The sequence below is a fragment of the Oryctolagus cuniculus genome, chromosome 12 (assembly GCF_964237555.1).
Source record: "Oryctolagus cuniculus chromosome 12, mOryCun1.1, whole genome shotgun sequence".
NCBI lineage: Eukaryota > Metazoa > Chordata > Mammalia > Lagomorpha > Leporidae > Oryctolagus > Oryctolagus cuniculus.
The window spans coordinates 70,508,625-70,522,963 of record NC_091443.1 but is presented as its reverse complement, the minus strand read 5'-3'; the positions used below and the strand labels follow the sequence as shown (position 1 = coordinate 70,522,963).

The window sequence follows — 14,339 nt, the reverse complement described above, 5'->3', positions numbered from 1 at the left end:
TTGTATTTTTCAATAACAAACACTCATTTTATTTTTAAAGTAGTAAGGTTAAGGTAGTTTCTAGAGTTTGGTAAATTTTAATTTTGGTAGTTTTGTTATGATTATTTCCAGTGTTTAAGTGCACCCTGTGTATGTGGGTACTATTTTTTAAACTGTATGCACTCAAATCCATTTCATGTACTTCCTCAATTGTGTGCTCTCACCCTGTACATACATTGCCCTTACACGACATGGGTGTCCTCGTGTGTGCACACATAATTATACAGCAGTAGAATTCCACTCTGTTATGGCAGTAAATTTTCTTTTTCTCTGTTGCCAGGTAACTCTTTTTGATTTGCTTTTGCTCTTCCTAGGCTCTTTCTGTCCTATCAGTTACCAGATTCCTCTAGCACGAAGTTCAAAGTCTTTAGCTCTATACCCAAGGACTATATTAAGGCAAAGAAAATTCTATGGGATGCTAAATGGCATCCTTGTCCTATATAGAAAGGATTTTATTCAGGTGAAAATGGAGATCTCTTTCCTTTATAGTGTTTAATTCACTTCCCCATTCATTCATTCAATAAGCATTATTCATGCACACCAACTGTATGCCAGTCACAGTACAAAGAGTGCAAAACCAATTTCACGTCCTTAGTTCACAAAGAAACAGGGGACGCATTCATTGAAATGCTAGCTTCACTATAAGATGACAAATGAGGTGGTGGACAAGTGTGCCCAGTGTCATGTGGTGGACATGCTGGAAAGGGAACGAGGAGCTCTGCCTGCCTCCCAGAAGAGATGGGATTGGAGCCAGGCCTTCAGGAATGTTGTGCACTTCTGGCACTTGGCAGAGGGTCGGGGGCTGCAGCCTATCCAGAGAGAACAAAGTAGGAAAGCACAGAGCGTGTGTGGGGAGCAACAGGTGGTATGATGTGACTAGTAGGGAGTGGGAGTTACAGTGCAAATGCTAGTGGTGGACAGGTCATGAAAAGCACAGGGCTGGGTCTATCCTGGGAACTTTCCTACTCCTTTGTTGACCTTCAGAATCTTTCTGAAATTCTAAGTCTAAATACTCTAAGTCTAAACATTCTAGAATGTTGGAAAATAAGAGAAATAACCAGGCTATGTTTTGGTTGGTGGTAGTAGCAGTGAAGGCCTTGTCGTCCTCCTTCTCCTCCATCCCCTCCTTTATCTACTTCTCTTCCTTGTCTTCCTGATGTAAAATACTAAGAATGCATCTATTTGTTATAGTTTTGCAAACAACAGTGCATAGAGCGCCTGGGCACAGGGAAATTTGGGTGCCACTCTGTACTAGTTTTCTATTCAGAAACAAGATGTTATAAAATTGTTAATGAGTTGAGACACTGTGCTAACCATGAGCCACTCAGAGGCTGGAGCTGCTGTAGAGAGCTCTGGAGATGACTGGGTAGAATGTCAGAATTGAAATGACCTCAAAGCCCTATTGTGCCCAAATGGCCCTTGACATGAATGGGGATGTTCTTGCTCAGGCTGTGGCTACAGAAAAAGAAACTGGCCCACTATCCCTAGATGATTATGCAGTCTTTGCAAATGGGCATGGCCATAAGTTTCTTTCCCCCAAACTAAGCCTGTTGATCACATGGGAAGGTAAGAAAATCTGATGTGAAAATCTGTGCTCTATATGGATTGTAATTCCTAAAAGTCTACCATAATAGAAAATGACTGAGTAACTCTATTGACTCTGGAGAACTTGTACTCAAGTCTCAAAAGCTAAGACTACATTCATATGCCAAGTAGGCTGGACTGATCAGAGTGACCAACTATTTTGTGTACATAGACACAACCTGAATCACAAAATCAATTTTTCTTGGAGTACAAGTATTTAGCTAGTAGTTAAGATGCCCACAGTCCATATTGGATTAATGGCCCCAGTGATGGCTCTGGCTCCTGACTCCAGCTTACTACTAACACAGATCGTGGGAGGTAGCAGTGATTAACCAAGTGATTAGATTCCAGCCATCCCTGTGAGAGACCCGGATTGAGTTCCAACTGGTCCATTCTCGGCTGTTGCAGACTTTGGGCAGTAAAAATAGAATCTCTTTCTTTCCCTTTTCCTCTCTCTCTCTTTCTATCCCTCCTTCCTCCACATGCCTCTGTGTGTGTGTGTGTGTGTGTGTGCCTCTCAAATAGAGAAATAAAAGTTTCTTGCCTGAGTTTTAACAAAACACTCTTGTATATAGGGTTAATTTTGAATCTGTGTTGCTGACCTGAGCGTCCTACTCCTCCAGCCTCTGAAGGACTGACATATTGGATTTGCAGTCTTGCAAGTCACAATGTAAACAGTTTTCTGAGTTTACAAGCCCATTCCAGAAACACCTTCATGCATTTCAGAAAGGGATCCAAAGGATCGATGGATTGAATTTTGGCAAACATAAGCTTCTTACACTCTAACTAGTTTCTCAAAAAATCTGTCTCAACTTTCCTCATTCATCTATGACAAATCTTCATCTATCATCAGATTGCCAATGTCTCTCACCCCATTCCCACCACTCGATCAAGTTTGTTTCTTTGTTTTTGCTCAGTCTGTTTTCTCTTTGTTAAAAAGTCAACTGCTTTTCTCCTAACTAAATCTGTATTATTCTAGCTCTTGTGGCTTTGGCTTATTATTATTTTTTTTTTTTGACAGGCAGAGTGGACAGTGAGAGAGAGAGACAGAGAGAGAAAGGTCTTCCTTTGCCGTTGGTTCACCCTCCAATGGCCGCCGCTGCAGCCGGCGCACCGCGCTGATCCTGGCAGGAGCCAGGAGCCAGGTGCTTTTCCTGGTCTCCCATGGGGTGCAGGGCCCAAGCACCTGGGCCATCCTCCACTGCACTCCCTGGCCATAGCAGAGAGCTGGCCTGGAAGAGGGGCAACCGGGACAGAATCCGGCGCCCCAACCGGGACTAGAACCCGGTGTGCCGGCGCCTCAAGGTGGAGGATTAGCCTATTGAGCCACGGCGCCGGCTGGCTTTGGCTTATTTTTATATTCTCTATAACTCCTTCCCCAATAATCTCTAGAAAACACAAACATTCTCCTTTCATTTGCATTTTAATAAATATTTATTCAATGCATATTTATGTCAATATGATGAGCTATAAAGAATACCAAAGAAAGTTAAGGTCCTTAAACTCCAAGAGCTTGCAATTTAAAGCAGCAGCTAGTTAGGTCGACAAGTTTACCAATAAAGCAGGTGCACTCCATGCTAAAGCAAGATTGAAACTCTGCCCTGGGAACAATGAAACAGAAAAAGACTGTGAATGGAGAGATCAGAAAGGCCACAAAAGAGGTTTCATTTGGTCTGAACCTTCTTCATAAATGGGCATGATTTTTTATTTCTGATCATTTTCAGCACTTTTGTCTTATACTGGGGCATTCAATTATACACAGTATAGCAGCCTTCAAGAACATGCAATTTATCTGATGCCCAGTTTTGTCAACCATGGATGAGTCTGGTCTCACTGGAAGAGTAGAAACTGCTTTAGTGCAAGCCCTGTCATCTTTTTCTCTTGTATTCCTCAGTAATGCAGCATGTCCTCCACGAATCCTGGCTGGGTCATGCACACATCATCGTCATCACGAATGTTAAAGGTCTGTGGTTAACTCAAACAGTCTCAAGTTTAAGGATACCCGGCCTCCTTTAAAACAGGGTGTATTTTACAGAACTATAATAGTCAATAGGATGCATTTCAAAATTCTGTTATGCTCTTTGAAGCTGTTACACCACTCGAGTCTGCCTAGTGCCCCCAAAGGACTCTCTGTAGAGGACTCTTTAGAGACACTGAGATCTTGGGACCTAAATTTAGAACCGGAGTAATCTGATGTTGGTGGTTCCTTCTGAGCACAGTTAACTGCTGTACAGTGTAGCACCATCAAGAGGAGAAGCCATCACACCAAGTGGATAAGGCACACATGGGAAGTGTGGGCATTTTGCTTTTCTTTTTTCATGAACCTGGTATTCAGACGATACTTGTTCTGTTATGTGATAAACGATTTGCAGTCACAGGAAATTAGTTTCTTCTTTTATTTTTATAAAAATTTTAAAACGTTATTAACATGTAGTACTTGCACATTCCTATGGAATACAGTACAGTATTTAAACACATATGTATAGTAGGAAATGAGCTTCCTAACTGATGATTTTCCCTAGGAGTTGCTACAGCTAAGCTTCCTCCTTCTTGGAAATGGCGGAAACCATGATTTAGCAAGCATTCACAGGCAGAGGAAGCCCAAGGAGGCCAGTATTAAGGTGATTTTGCATTAGGGTATCAGGGCCACGTCTGTCTTCTGCTGGATGCATGTTCTTCTCAGGCGGTTCCATGCCTGGGTCACTTCCCTCAATCTCCAAGTCAGCAAAGCCAGAATCTCGATTTATCAGACGTCAGCATATGCTGATTCCTTCCACCTCTAACCCTGGCACAATGAGACAGAACAGACAGCTGGCCGATTGAATGTCTCCATGTCACCTTACTTTCAAGATTTCTGCTATCACGGTCATGCAGTGGTGCCCTTTGGACCAGGAAAGCTTCACTGTCCGCAGACTCCATTTTCTGGACTACTAGCTTGTGCTCAAGGATGTTAGTTTCCCAAGCATGGCACTAAGCAGTTTTCGGAAACGCTGATACAACTGTAGCAATTTTCCCCAATTTGTTCCTGACAAAGGACTCTCTTCAAAATCGAGTTGGCTTCTTTTCTTTTGTTCGAAAATGCTGGTAAACACAATTAGCCTCATTAACCTCAGTTTCTGTTTCATAACTGAAAATTAGCCTACAATCACTGGTTTGCTGGAAAGCACAGTTGTAATTAGTCGTTAACTGACTGATATGAAAAATCTGCCTCTTTTTTAATTTCCCTGACATCTGAGTGCATATGAAAACATGTCTGAACTCTCCTAGGTTGGCACTGGGAGCAAGAGTAAAAATAAATCAGGGATTTAAATCAAGGATCTCAAGCTGAGACATGAAAACTGATATTCTTGTGCATGGAAATTGGAGATGAGGAGGCACTTGTTAGAGGCAATGATAAGAAGGGAGATACTATGAAGTCTATTCTCAACACCACTTCTGGCATGGTCAAAGAAGGTTGCTGAGGACATTCATGGCTTTATCATCCATAGACAAAGTCAGATGATCTTTTGCAAAGAGCATTGAGAAGAAAAGTACTTGGTTCGTTGGCACAGGTGAAAAAAATCACTCTCTCAGCCTTTGAAATCTGTTGGTCAGCTTTCACAACATTGTTCTGCTTGTGGGCAAGATAAGAGAGTCACGTTTTGTGAACAGTGTGGACACTTGTTCCTTTTTCAGGCTAGCGCTGGACTTCCAGGCCTTGTGATGGGAAAGCTGGGCTCGGGTGTCTGAGAAACCATAGCCATCATTCCTCCAGTGACTGCTAGCCCAAAGAAAGTATCCTTCCAGTGCAGGGATGGGGATGTTCCTTTCCTTTGGCTCAGCAGATAATCTGGTAAAACAAAGGGAAAGCAATTTGAAATAGTTGGACCAGGTCTTTGGGTCTGAGCTTAACAGAGTGCAGCCTGGGAGTCCAGCCATGACGGACATCCATTTGGTGGAGTCCATCGATCTGAATCAGTCACTAAGTGTCTTAGTTTGTTCAGGATGCTATAACAGAACACTGGCTGAGAAACTCATCTCTCACAGTCCCGGAGGCCTGGAAGCCCCAGATCAAGGCAGATACAGTGTCTGGAGAAAGCTTGCTCTCATGGACTGCTGGCTTCTTGTGAGAATTCACTTGTTGGAAGGAGCAAAGGAGTTTTTTGGGGTTTTTCTCTCTTCTAAAATTTCTTTTAAATTTTTTTAAAAAGATTTATTTATTTGAAATAAAGAGTGACAGAGAGAAACAGAGAGAAAGAGAGAGAAGAAAGATCTTCTATCCGCTGGTTCACCTCCCAAATGGTTGCAATGACTGAGGCTGGGCCAGGCTGAAGTCAAGAACCCTGAACTCCATCCTGATTTCCCACATGGGTGGCAAGGCCCAAGCACTTGGGTCACCTTCTGCTGCTTTCCCAAGTGCATTAGCAAGGAGCTGGACTGGAAGTGGAGCAGCTGGGATTTGAACAAATGCTACATCATTTTTTTTAATTGACACATGATGATTGTGTGTTTTTATATGGTACAGTGTGATAACTAAATACATGTATACAATATGTAATAGTCAACCAGGATAATTAACACTTTCATCTCCTTATACACTCATCATTTCTTTGCATTAAGAAGCTTTGAACTCCTCTCTTCTAGTTCTGTATTAAGTCTATAATAAATGACAGTGAACTTTAGTCACCCTGAAATGGCCTGGAACACCAGAACTTCCCTTCCTGTCTACTAGTACTTTGGTACCTGCTACCCAGCCCCCCTCTATCCCTCCACGTTCTCCTCTTCCTGGCTTGTGGTGAGCACCCTTCCACTGCCTGCTCCTATAGAACATGTGCTGTTGGTCCCTATGTGCCTGGCTTACTCTGTGTTCCAGAATCACCCTGCTCTCTTTTATAAGGGCTCTGCTTTCACAATCTACTCACCTTCCACACCACCCTCTCCGCTAGATACCATCAGATTGGGAGTTGGGATGTCAACCCATGAATGTAGGTGGAAGGGGGCAATACAAATATTTATTCTATCGAGGCAGTTAATTAAGCACACAGAACTGCCATGGGCCCTTCTGGGTGATGGCCTATTGGGATGAATATCTCCATGCTCACCAACCTGAGGCTAGTGCATGGGAGACAGTGATGAGGCACAGAGCTGCAAGTCCCTAGGCTGAAGCAGGGGCACTAGTGAAGGTCTTGGGGAACTGGACTATGGGAGATCTGGGGAGGGAACATCTGCTCTGTTGGCCTCAGTTTCCCCTTGAAAAAATGAGGAGTCTTGAGGTTATAATCCCTAAGATCCATCAAACTCGTGCGCTCTATGAGTGACTATTGAGCAAAGCCATCTTCTGTGCACAAACAGGTCTTAGATTCCTTCACAGGGACATCATTCCTTTCTGTGCCTCCCCCACCCTCCCTCCTCACACTGCTTTAGTCTCTTCAGTCGCACCAAAAGTTCTTAATTTCCCAGTTGTTTCTCAGTGGACACAGATGCCGGCCCCTGGCACGTGCACACTCAAGGACTCTGAATTGTCCTCCCATCCATGTGGACTCGGGCCGGAGGGCTGTGAAATGGAGCCGAGTTGTTCTGTCTCGGTGCCCAAACTGCAAATGAGAAATCTTATAATTCAAATTGAAGTTCCTCCGTGTCACTCCCTGAACTTCTTATCAAGCCCCATAACAGTGAAATAAAATAGTCACTAAGCCAGGAAATAATCCGAGGCAGTAAAGTAGCTTTTATTAGGCACCTAAGGCATTGGATGCAAAGAAGGTAATGAGAGAGGAAATTAATATACGAGTATTTCCTCTGTGCTCATTGGAGAGAGTGGTGACACTTGACTGAGTAGCAGTATCTTTGAAACTTCTTTCTTATTTTCTTCAGCTGCTCATCTGAGAGGCTCTGTCCATAACTGCATTGGAAACGGTCACATGGTTGGGTAAGATAACTGGATCTAATTACTCAGAGTCTCCTGGTGGAGCTGTCCGACTTGAGAACCCTGTCTTAAGAATTCCCAGGAAGGCCAGTGCTGTGGCTCACTAGGCTAATCCTCCACCTGCAGCGCCGGCACACCGGGTTCTAGTCCCGGTTGGGCGCTGGATTCTGTCCCAGTTGCTCCTCTTCCAGGCCAGCTCTCTGCTGTGGCCTGGGAAGGCAGTGGAGGATGGCCCAAGTACGTGGGCCCAGCCCCCTCATGGGAAACCAGAAGGAAGCACCTGGCTCCTGGTTTTGGATGGGTGCAGCGCGCCGGCCGTAGTGGCCAACGGAAGAAGACCTTTCTCTCTGTCTCTCTCTCTCACTAACTCTGCCTGTCCAAAAAAAAAAAAAAAAAAATCCCAGGAATGTCTCATTTAGTAGCCTCCATATTGCAAAGGTGGGCACTTCTGCTTCCAATCACATGCTTTTGTTTGGCTTTTTCCCCACCCTGTTCCACTTTCTCTGGCCTCACAGCCATATGCCTTCCCCATTTACTTTTTTGCTCATTTCTGAAAAGCATCATGTATCCTACAGAGGAGGGAGCTTGGGGATAGTTATTTTGACAAGACCTTCAGGGAGAGAGACCTCTCTCCTCCCCTGGCATTCATTTCTTGCATGTTTCTTTTGGGTAATTAAACACAGAAAGGTCACCTAGAATCCTGGCAATAGCAGGAAATGGAAAAGGGGAACATGAAGTAAAAGCAAGCAATCAATACGAAAAAGTCAACACGGTGTTTTTGTTTTCCTACCAGTTTCTCTGGAAAGGGATTAGTCTTTTATTGATTATTCATATGCCACCTACTTCCCTAAAGATTTTTTGAGACGTCCAATTTGATAGCACCTCAGTAACACCTGCATGTTCCTAAATTTAATTTCTCGGCAAAACAACAACAAGAAACTAAATTAAAAATCTGATTTGAGTACTTCTGAGTTTAGGTGAAATAAAAAAGTTTGTCTCAGCCCGCAATCTGCACTCATTGGTTCCAGTTCTCTGTTCCACCATCCAGTTGTATTCTCTCTATTTAAAGTATTCGCTTTTTGACCTGCTCGGATGCACCTGTTAAAACAGGGACAACTACAAATTTGACTCTGTCCACTTCTTGTATCTTTCGGGTTCAGCCCAACGAAGAGTGCAATTTGTGTTTGTATTTTCAGAGTAGGGCATTTAGGGGCCTTGGGTCAGGGTCAGACTGAATCCTCCCTAAAAGGTGACTTATCTGGAGGGTGGCCATCCCTCCGGATCAGTTCTTGCAGTTGGTATCATGAGAGCAGTCATTTTGAAATTTTGAGCTCTTTTTGTTAAACTGGGTTGTTGCCATTCTGTGAACACACATTGGATTTTCTCACTCCATGGTGCTATTCATGCTATTCCTTTGGCCTGAAACTCTTCCTATTTAAACCACCAGTTAAAATCCTTCCCATTCTCCAGGGCTTTATTCAAAGACTGCTGTCTCATGCAGACTTTGGTATCAGATATTAATTTTCACAATCAAGTGGTGTGGTTAGTAAGTCAACTTTAGCAGTATACAGCAGTGAATTTTTTTTCTTTGACGTCTGCAGGGCAGCTACATGGTTCTTACAGTTGCAGGTAGGTTCACTCATGCATTTGCGGATGGCAGTGTGAAGGCAGGGAGGCTTCCTGACCTTGGAAGGGGGTATGCTGGCTGTGAGGTGGCCTGGGATGACCTAGCTGGGACAACTGTGCTTCCTCCACTTACTCTGTTTATCCTCCAGCAGGTTAAACTGGGCTTGGTCTCTTTGGGCATGACAGGTTTGTGATAGAAAGAGGGAATGGCAAGGACCTTTAAGGCTTAGCCTCAGAGATGGCACAACATCACTTCCTCCACATTCTGCTGTCCAAGTCACAAGCCCATCCCAGTTTTAAGGCTTGGAGAGCTAGACTTTACCCCTCAACAGGAGGAGCTTCAAAGTCACACCACAAAGGATATGAATGGGAAGAGGGAAGAACAACCGGAGATACTTTTACCGTCAACGCACCACAACTTTTCTGATTACTTGGTTTGAAGTAGTTTTCAATTATGGCTTATTTTTATTTTTGAAAGCAATTAAAAGCAGAAGCGATTGTTTTATCTCCATTTGGGATTCTGTTAAAGTCAGAAGCTGGGCCTCATTTATTGTTGGGGCCTCAAGTTGCTTAATGCAGTGAAGCATTAGGCATTTTTCAGAATAGAAACATTCTAAAAATAAGGCAAGATAGAAAACATATGCACACAGAGCTTAAAATCTGAAATAACTTCAAAAGTTTATCTGTTACATCACCCTGTCTTGCAGGAAGAAAGCTACTCGGAAAAGAAGGCCAGCAAAAAATTGCCTGAAAAGCAGAGAAGTCCCTCCCTGATCAATGCATACTGCCAAGCACTTACTATCCAACACTCTGACACTCCAGTTCTAACATTTTAATTTTTTAGCAGAGAACAGCTATTTCCCCAGCTTAATCTTAGGCTTCACTGTCTGCTTTCCTCTTCTCACTGTGAGTCAACTACATGCTTATTAAAGGGATACTAACATCTGCTTGCTACTCTGTTTCTGAATACCAAGAACAATGCCTTGTGCACAGTAGGTGTTCAATATCTGCTTGCTGAACATATAGATGCGAGGGTGGATTCCTTCTACTTAAGAATCTTGTAATCCTATCTAATCAAGGGTTTTCTGGGAGAGCTACTATATGACTTTATGGGTAATTGGCATCTCTAATTTTTGTTTTTAAATATATTTTTATATTTAACTGACACATGATAATTGAACATATTTATGGGATACAGTGTGACATTTTCAATACAAGTACATAATGTGTAATGATCAGCTCAGAGTAATTGGCCTGTTATCTCAGATATTTATCAGTTCTTTGTGTCGGAGACATTCAGAATCTCTATTACCTATTTTGAAATAGTCAATTGTTGACAACTGTAGCTATCTTACTATACTCTAGAATATTAGATATCATTGCTCCTATCTAGCTGTACCCCTGTACCTGATAACCACCCTCTCTCCATCCTTGCCTCTGGTTACCACTATTCTGTTCTCAACATCTGGAAGACCAATGTTTTAGACTCTATATATAAGTGATAAAATGAAGCGTTTGCCTTTCTGTGCCTGACATATTTCATTTAACATAATATCCTCTGGTTCCATCCATTTGGCTACAGATGACAAAATTTCATTCCTTCTTATGGCTGAATAATATTCCACCATGTAAATATGCCACACTTTATCTATTTATCCTCTCATGGCCACCCAGGCGATTCTGGGTCTCAGCTATTGTGACTAGCGCTGCAGTGAATACGTCTGTTTGACAGATAGCTTTCATTTCCTTTGGATTTATGAACACCTTGAAGAAAATTTGTTGAAAGTGTGTGTTATGAACAAACTATGCACAGATTTCAATTTGTTTTAATGTAAAAGCCCTTTTCTTCTAATCCTTGTTTTCCTTGACCTTTTTGAAATACTCTCATGTTCCCAACAGTGGGACTGCTGGATTCTATGCAAGTTTATTTTCAGTTTTTGAAGAACCTCCATATTGTACTCTATAATGATTGTTACTAATTTGTATTCCCAAAAGCAATGGGTGAGAATTCCCCTTTATCAGTATCCTTGCTAGCATTTTTTTTTTCTTTTTGATAATAGCCACTTTAACTAGGATGAGATCATATTTCATTGTGGTTTTGATTTGTAGTCCCCTGATGATTTGTGATAATGAGCATTTTGCCATATACTATTGACCCTTTTATATCTTTTGAGAGAAGTCTATTAAGGTCATTTGACCATTCTGAAAATCAAATTATTTGTGTTTTTTTTTGTAGTACATTTTTTCTGTTGAAATTTTGAGTTCCTTATATATATTATGGATATTATTTCATTGTCTGCTGAACAGTTTTCAGATATTTTCTCCAATTCCATAGGTTGTTACTTCATGCTGTTGATTGCTTCCTTTGATGGGCAGTAGCTTTTTTGCTTGATGAATCCCATGTGTTGATTTTTGAAAAAGTATAGCACAGTTCACATTTTGCATTTCATCCTTGCACAGGGGCTATGCCAATCTTCTCTGTATGGTTCCACGTTTAGTATACGTGATGCTAAAGTACGCACCTGATGATGATGATGTCTTTTCTTGCCTCCCTCTTTGGCTTGGCCTTCATGGGAGTCAGTTCACCTCAGACTTGTAGAGCACACTGAGACCCCATCCATCTGGAATCTTCTATCCAGCCTTTTGTCCAGGACTGCATTTTGGGACAATGCAGCGAGCCTGTTGTACAGGGTGAATTCTGCTCTGAAAGAGAAAGGAGAGATTGAACTCTGTATTGATCCATTCATGTTGAGAGCTCTTCACTTTGCAGAATGGAATTCAATTAATATTTCAGGATCTTAATGAAACTTGTTCTCACCATGACTTTTCCTGTCACTATTTATTTGAGTCCTGGGTTTGTAGATCTCTGTACCAAAGAAGGTCTTTTATAATCAGTATATGCCCATATAGTTCTCCTGATTAGGTTTAATTCCCCAGTCAAATCACTAAGAAAGAAGAACCTGCTGTTTCTTTCACTAAGAAAGTTATTTTTAAAGACAGCCATATTTAACTTATAATTCCGTATCCTTGTTAGTTACAGTGTAGTAAACTTTTTAACCTCAGTTTACTGAACAAGAAATCTTTCAGATTTACCTTAAATAATTTTCTTTGAATCAATCTCTTATCATGGTAAGAATGAAGCTTTGTGATTTTAGGACAACCTGATGCCTTATCTCTTCCAGCCATTTACCTTCAACTTCCAGAATCTCTCCATTGTCAGAGGTAATTGAATTGATCACCCTGCCAGCCTCCTTACCTTTCCACACGGTCTATTTTCTGTGACAGTCAAGATTCTGTCTTTCCCAGATTCGCATCTCACCTAAGACTTAGTTTTTCCTATCATAAGGAAGAAGATATCCTCCTAACTTTACCTCTTTTTTAAAAAAAGGAAAAATATTACTTCCAAAATCATTTATTTTCTTTTCCATAGTTAGAGTCTATCTGAAAATCCATCTAGTACTCTATCAAGACTGACTAGAAATGATTACCACACGTGCAAATGTGTACATTACTTCAGCAAAAGAGGTTGTGCTCCTTAAAATCCTTTTGGATAAAAGAGATCAAAACCCAGCTATGGCTGGGAAAAATAGAGATCTATATTGATCCATATAAACCAGGACAATTGACTACTACAAAGACCGGATCATCAACAGGTCTATCTCCTTCCCATATAAATGCATACAATGGCTGATTCTGTAAAGATGAACCAGGAAGTAGCTTCATTCTCCATCACTTCCTGGGAAACTTGCTCTGTTGACTATTTTCCCTCTGATTAAATCTCCCACAGGGTCCAGAGATTGTGCAATTTCTTATAACTGCTCATTTAATGTAAAAATTTTCCCCATCTCCAGGTAGCACTTGACTGTGATTTGGAGGGTACGGTCAGTTACAATTCTCTTTCCCTTCCTCCTCCTCGCACTCTTTGATAGGACTAAGTCTGAGAAATAAAGAGTGTAAAAGGAAAAATTGCACAGCTGGTTGCCAGGGGTGCCTGGGCTTGGTATTATCTGATGTGGCTGTTGTCAGTGGACCCATTCTTTTGACTGTGGGCCATGTGTGTGATTTCTTCAGTTTTTCCTTTGCTTAACAGGCCTCTGATTGCAGTTCTCTGGAGCAGGAAGCGCTGTCTCTCACTGGCCTGAAAGCACCCTATCAGCCCTAGACTTTCAGGAGTCCAAGCCATATAATCCATATCATCCACTCCTGAGCACAAAGAAAGGGCTCCTACCCCTGGACTCACTCTGGCTGCCCCTGCTTTCTTGGTGCAAGATGTTGGTGGGGCCAGGGGCCCACGACATGTACTCTGCAAGTCTCCTTACCTGAGACTATGGTCCTTGGTACCCAGGTCCCCAGTCTCATTCCCAAATATCCCTAGGTCTTCTTCAAGGACTTGAGCAGACCTCTTCCATGTGTCCATGCTTCTGAGGGCAGACTGTGCTTCTGGTATCCATATTCCTGGCCCAAGGGACAAACGTTTGTGGGTCTGGAATGAAGCTTGGACATGCAGTTGGAATATCCACATGCATGCCCAAAAGCCCCTCCACAGGGAGAGGTAGAGTCACGGTAGAAGAAAGGAGGAGAATGGAACATCCATGATGAACGAAGGGAAATGGGAATCTGAGTCTCCTTGTGTACCGCATTCTAATACGGCATTCTGTTACATCTGGAAAATTCTAAATTCTAGAATCTTAGGCATGTTTTAGGATAAGAGGATGCAATGAATTTTATTTGTGTTAACTTGATGATAACTTTAAAATATTTTGACTTATGGTATGTGGATTTCAAGGCCCCAGAATTGTTAGAGGCCAAATAACATAGAATTCGTCCATTGCATTCCCTCAAACTACAATGTTTACAGCTCCTGTAAAATGACCTCACTGGGCTCCTGCACAGGGAGCCCTTATGTGGCCCACAGGAAACAATCACTTTGCCCACCACTAGTGGAAGCGCATCCATCTTCCACACAGGCCTCCCTTCTATTTCTCCTGCTCCTTTAGGCTCATGGAGCCACAGACAACTCTTGTTTTCAGATTTTTACAGGAGTGTGGATCAAGTGCTATCTTCTTTAACCCCCAAATTCCAGAAGACGTGTATCACACTTGATTCTTTTTTTAAGGTTCATTTTATTTATTTGAAAGGCAGAGTAACACAGAAAGAGGGAAAGACAGAGAGAAAGAGATCTTTCATT

At 42.2% G+C, this 14,339-nt stretch overlaps 1 long non-coding RNA gene and 1 other non-coding gene across 2 annotated transcripts; one reads left to right on the top strand and one right to left on the bottom strand.

Annotated features, from left to right (window-relative positions):
• The first annotated feature begins 1,413 nt into the window (after positions 1-1,413).
• Positions 1,414-10,382, top strand: LOC103351112 (uncharacterized). The gene is made up of 3 exons (XR_007910430.2): positions 1,414-1,605; positions 7,474-7,528; positions 9,859-10,382. It is a non-coding gene; the product is annotated as an uncharacterized lncRNA (long non-coding RNA).
• Positions 10,383-11,567: 1,185 nt separating this feature from the next.
• LOC127483879 (U6 spliceosomal RNA) lies at positions 11,568-11,669 on the bottom strand. The gene has a single exon (XR_007910672.2). It is a non-coding gene; the product is annotated as a U6 spliceosomal RNA (small nuclear RNA).
• Positions 11,670-14,339: the final 2,670 nt, after the last annotated feature.